This window comes from Ptychodera flava, chromosome 22, assembly GCF_041260155.1.
Source record: "Ptychodera flava strain L36383 chromosome 22, AS_Pfla_20210202, whole genome shotgun sequence".
NCBI classification, from domain to species: Eukaryota; Metazoa; Hemichordata; class Enteropneusta; family Ptychoderidae; genus Ptychodera; species Ptychodera flava.
This window is the reverse complement of record NC_091949.1, coordinates 13,296,197-13,302,253: the sequence shown is the minus strand read 5'-3', so window position 1 is coordinate 13,302,253 and position 6,057 is coordinate 13,296,197. Positions and strand designations below refer to the sequence as shown.

Genomic DNA, 6,057 nt, shown 5'->3' with positions numbered 1-6,057 from the left:
AAAGCTTAAAAGAGAACACCCGGTATTCTAGATGTATATACTATCACAGTCACTCGTGATCTATTCAGCTCTGGGACTATTCGCCCCATAGACGTGTGTACATTCTCGCAAATGTACACACGTCTATGGGGCGAATGGTCCCAGAGCTGAATAGCTCACGAGTGACTGTGATAGTATGTACTGTAGAATGCACCTCGGAGAGATACATTCGAACTCTACATTTTTTACAATTATTTTTCTGGTCTACCACTTGTGGGGGCTTATGGTGAAGCTCTCGGACCCTAAGAAAAAACTTCACCCTCTTAGTCTTTCGAAAATCGAAAATATTATTTTCCCCGTGGATTTAAGACAGGGCGGGCGGCCATTTTGGACCCGAAGGTCTATGTTTAAGGTGATATGCGCCTCAAAGTGAAAGATTTAGACTTTTGCTCAAACTTTCCTGGATGAAACTTTCAACAATGTACGTTTACAAATCAAGAATAAAAATCAGGGGTTACCGCGCAAAGTTTGGTGTTACAGAAACAAATTACCCCACATTTACCGATATTTGAAATTCAAAATGGCCGTCATCTCTGTATAAACTCTATGGGGAAAAATGAAATTTCGAAAACCTAACACGGTGAACTTACACCAAGAGCTTCAAACTTATCCCTACAAGTGCCAGACCATAATTGTAAAAAAATTGAGGGTGTGAATACCTGTCCCCGAGGCGCATTCACAGATAAGAATGTTGGATGGAACATTAATACCTCTTGAGCTCAGAGCCAGGCTTTTTCAAGTTGTTCGCGAATTCAAAAATTTGACACAGCAGTTCTCCGATTTTTTTTATTTATTTAAATCAGGCTCAAGGCGCATAGACGGTACATAAAAAAAGAAAAAAAATTGCATATCGCTTTCTGAAATAACAGTTCTGCGCATGAACCATTTTGTGAATATTATTTTACAATAAAAAACCAACATGACTGCAAAAGTTGTAGCAGCAAATTTTGCTCTAGACTGCAGAACTTTTTCCCATCTTTGACCACCACTCCAAAGATTGAAGGATCGATATCAAAGGATTCACCGACTAAAACGCAGTGCTCAGATTGCTGTAACTCGTATCAATCAATAAAATGATGGTATGCCGTGTACGTTTTGGAGGTAAATTTTCACCGTATATCATATGCATACACAAAGAGACACACATGAGGTAGACATCCCGAGATTGTATGAACAGAGAGGAGTATTTGATAAAGAGTCGGCGTGCCCCCAAATGAAGGTAAATATGGCGTAAGTATTGTAGCTAGTATCATAATCATGGTTGAAGATGAACAAGGCAAACGATTTCAGCTACTTTCCAAAATGACGAGAAGAAATACTTAAAGGTATTTGCAAATTAATTTCCTTCAAAATTAGATAGACATTAATGCTGAGGTTTAATGTCCGACTGTCGCGTCCGCACCAATAGTATCCCATATTGGACACTGGCGGCGCACTATATTTTCTAGTCGGTGAACTGCTCATGTCACCGTCGCGTCTGTTCTCTATGGTATGCCAGGTAGGTAAAGTACAGGGGCTTGCGAGTAATAAATTGATTAATTCGATATCATAATGAAAAATTATCTGTAAAATATTTCTATGAACTTAGCCTTAGCTCCAGGAAGGGTTGTCCCTTCCTTTCAGAGCAGTAAAGACCAGGTGAAGGGGAAAGGGGGGACCGGGGGAGGGGGTGGTTGAAACACTCATTCCCAAATTTGGTATCAGTGTAACTGTGAGAGTCGCAAAACACAAACTTTACTATGCTCCGTCAAAATAAGGCAGAAAAGTCTACATTTTAGTCAAATCCTTTCCTCAGAGCTATATTTTCTAGAAATGATGAGCGAAAGTACTTATTGAGTCGAACACATTGGGAAAAATTCTACATTTTATCAACATTTTCTCGGTTAAAATTTTAAGAGGCGAAAGGGGGAGGCAATGTCGCGGGATCTATCGTGTATAACCTTTCTATGGCAGTCCCCAAGACGTCGGTATTCTCGCCGGGCACAGAAAGAGGGATTGCCACTCTGCCTGAACAATTCTAATAAAAGCTCATATGAAGAATGGTACGCCCGTCTTCTACAGTTTGAGCTGTGAACGAGTTAATAAGTCAGGGCGATACAGTCCTCCGGAGCTCAACGTCTATAATATTATGATATATGTGGTATCGTGGCTTAAGATTGTTAACATGTAATGTTAACATGTAATATTTATTTGTTATAATTAATGAATTAATGTTGTACTCGCAGTTGTCTTTTATTAGCATCATTGTGCCCACTGTTTGTATTACTATTTCTGTCACTCTCAGTGGAACAGCTAATGCCTTCACCCTCATTTTTAGAATGTCATCATCATATCATCATCATCATCATCATCATCATCATCATCATCATCATCATCGTTGTCGTCGTCGTCGTCGTCGTCGTTGTTGTTGTTATCGTCGTCGGTATTGAAAGATCTCCCTTTATCTTTTCCTGGTCTTACTAGCTTTTTTTTTTGTCGACCTATTGTGAGGAATTAAGTGCTATTGCAACCGGATTTCCAGGGAAACCGTAACAACTATGCTTTCGTTTTTTCCCTCTGAAACCAGTGGTCATCTGTTTGCAGGTTAGTGCTGCTGTGATCACTCATTGATGTATACACATACGCCCACAAAACTGTGAGACTTTGTCAGAACAAAATAAATGAACATCTACGCTTGATAGATTCCACTCAACACTCCATCTCTATTGAAGCTATCTAAACTCTTAAACATTAGCAACTTGAATCACTTTTGATTTTGAACCATAGACTTTAGGGTTTATGTTTGAACGGAGTCTTGGACGATGCTACAACTTTATTACAAGAATCTTTTAGGAGCTAAAGTCTGCAGAAGTCGAAACGCACCCAAAAATTACTGATAGACAGTCTCCCCAGTTGTTGCAAGTTGAAGATGAAAGCTGTTCACCGGCAGACGCCTAACTAATATTGATGATCTATTCCAGTCTTCTATGTGCCCTCTGGTCATTCCTTTCTTCCCAAGGTCAAGAAGAAACATGTATAGGCCTAACATGGACGTGCCTTATCGCAAATTGTCATATGCTGCACCTACTTACATGTAACTATGGAACTGACAACCATCGGATATCAGATAATCTATAAACTGGAATTTTTTCAAAACTGAAAATACATATGTTAGGCCTATTTCCAAACAACGTTTAAGATTAAAACCTTTGGTTTTCGATTTTGGCGTAATATTAAAACTTTGATTGATGGACCGATTAGCGAGCAGTAACATTTACCTTTGTGAAAAGGACAACACAGAAGTTGAAGGTAAAAGCTTACGATAATTTGACAAAAACGATGAACTGATTAAAAGAACAGCGTTTTTAACAACTGTGATTGAGAAAGAGAAAGCTGAACGTTGCCATCGATTTCAAAGCAAGCCAGTGGATCCTGTGAAATATAAAGACACAGTTAGGGGGTCTCAGCCTAGGTCGAGGCTTTCTATATTGATCGATTCGTATCACATGTATCTCACGGTTCGGTGACGGAAAGGACAGTCGCGCTAGTCGGGCTACACGTCTACCTCTTCGGGTTCCTTTGCCCACGTAAATGAAATGATACGGTGTGATTTATGGTGAGTAACGAGTTAACTTTGTATGTTTGTTAAATTATCTATTTCGCTGGTATTAAGACTACATCGACAAGAGGTGTTGGGTTTCGCGGTTTGTCCTCACTGTGCCTCGGTCGAATCCACGTTGTACACAGTATAGTGTGTATGCACTCTCGTCGTTCTTGTCCTCAATATCGTAGTTGACCCGATAACTGTTTAGTTGATCAGACATATGTGGTTCTGTTTACCATTCTTACAGCTTGTTCTACCCTTCGAACAGTTCAATTGCTCATTCACCAACTTGCTTTGGTAAAACTAAAAGTGACGCGAAGTCCTAGTTTTATTATCAGTTCGTACTAAATAAATCATGGCTCTTTGCCTTGTGTACCTACGTAAGCAGTATACAGTAGTTAACGTGAATAAACAGTGTGCTTTTGTGCGTTCTGCTCGGCAGACGAGGCGATGTCAGTAAGGCGATGTCGCGCCCGTTTGCCGGCCGTATTTTTGGAAAACCGAGGTATCTACCGCGATGGCTACGTTACATGCGTTGTTTTGCGGGTATTCCCCTTTGCGAGCCTCTGGCGACTAGCCTGTGTTCAGTTGGCGTTGAGTCATCATAACGGTTGAAAGTGACAGTTTCAAATAAGGTGTGACATGACACGCCTCGAGTCTTGCGTTAGCTTCTAATCATTTTATAAGTTTGACGGTGAATTGTAGCGCTATTAGGCAATTACATCAGTTCCGTGGACAAACGATTCCGTACGCCTTAAAAATCAGATTGACTTTTCCAAATATTTGGCCATGAAACGCTCGTAAACGCGCGTATAACCTCAAATATATCCAGCCGAGGCCACCGCACCGTCATGTTTTGCGGACCTTGAAGAAATCTCTTCAAAATTGAGGTCACTGTGTTTCCCTTGACAAATATTGAGAAAGCCAGTATCGCTATATATGAAAATCATCAGCGTATTTGTCTTGTAAGCACGACTGACAGTGATTTTACAAGTACAATGACACTGGCAGTGTGAGTTCTGATGAGGGGATCGAGTCGCCTGACGTATACGCCCATAGTTGATACGCCAGGTGATCAGAAAATGCACATCGTAAAAACGACTTAGAAAAAGCAATTTTGGTCATTACGTCCACTTGAAATTGCCCCAACATCAGAATTTTGTCGTGGTCATAAAACAGTAATTCCCATTCGCTTTTAACAAATCCAACTGCAATTTGTGCAAATTGGGGAAACATGTCAAAGATACGGCTGTCTGCGTTCATTTTGTGCTTCATGGCATGACTGATTCTGTATGCATGATTTCTCTAATTATTCGCTCAATATCAGTGAAACATCTTTTGCATTTGTGGACTGTTAATCATGATAGAACCGGTTTTGTGCGAGGTGTTTAACAGATTAGACCTTGATGCTTGTGTGGAAACCCAATACGGCCTTATCCAGCAACATGCAAAATCAGTGGACACCAAATTGATTTTCAGCTTCAGGGTACCCAAATGTTGACATGATCAGGGGTGGTTTTCCTGCAAGGTTGGAGAAATTCGCTGATGTAGCCAGCCAAATCCATTGACACACATATTCAGATAGATTTTTAGAGTGTTATTGCCAAGCTGAGCACAAGGTTGGGACATTCTAGTACATGTTTAACAAGCCAAGGACAAGTAGGCAGAAGTATATATGATAGATTTTTGTAGACTATTTTGCTTTTAACTGACAAATACAAGATGGCAGGGGTGGGTCCTACAAGTGAAGGGTTAAGGTATTCCAGGTAGTCAAGTTATACACAAGTTTTTAGTCGAGGGAGAACATATTAGGAGTAAATTTAGGGAATGCAGAGCTCCCTAGTTGACCAGTGTTTTTATAAACTGTAATGATGTAGGTCACTTTATTCCCAAATGATTTGGTAAGCCTTGGTGCGTTGTGGTACGCCAAGGCATCTTGTAAAAGGAACAGCAAAGTGTTAATGTTGCAGGGTTATCAAAACCACTTCACCTTTGTTCTCTAGACTCAGCAAAAACAAAACAATTGTTATGATGTCAGTGATGTTTCGAACAATGGTCAAGTGGTATTCATAAACATTGGTGCTGAATGCTTAATACTTGTTACAGTGTTACTCTGTATTGGTATTTGTTGTAAGGGTATGATGTCATTGGAACATCCATGGCAAAACCATGAATGACCTTGATTAACCTATGGGGTGCAGTATTTTTCTCTACTCTTTCATTGCATGGGTGGTTTTTCCGTCAAATTTCTTGAGTATGGTGAAACACTGTATTCAGTGTACAGCTCTTGACACACCCTTGGCCAATAGGATCATTTCCCATTCTTTTTAATGTTTTAAATTTTTTTGGGGGGGGGATAGGGGTGGGGTTAGGAAACTACTTTGTTAGCAAAGATGCTCAGGGAAATGAAACGTTGCACACCTTTCATGTCATTA

The 6,057-nt window shown here is 40.2% G+C and overlaps 1 protein-coding gene across 1 annotated transcript in view; it reads left to right on the top strand.

The window, feature by feature from the left end:
* The first annotated feature begins 3,491 nt into the window (after positions 1-3,491).
* The window catches only part of LOC139122720 (sphingomyelin synthase-related protein 1-like), a 35,399-nt gene continuing 32,833 nt past the window's right edge, over positions 3,492-6,057 (top strand). The window contains exon 1 of the mRNA XM_070688377.1: positions 3,492-3,634. The gene's annotated coding sequence lies outside the window, so the exon portion shown is untranslated. The remainder of the gene's footprint in view (positions 3,635-6,057) is intronic.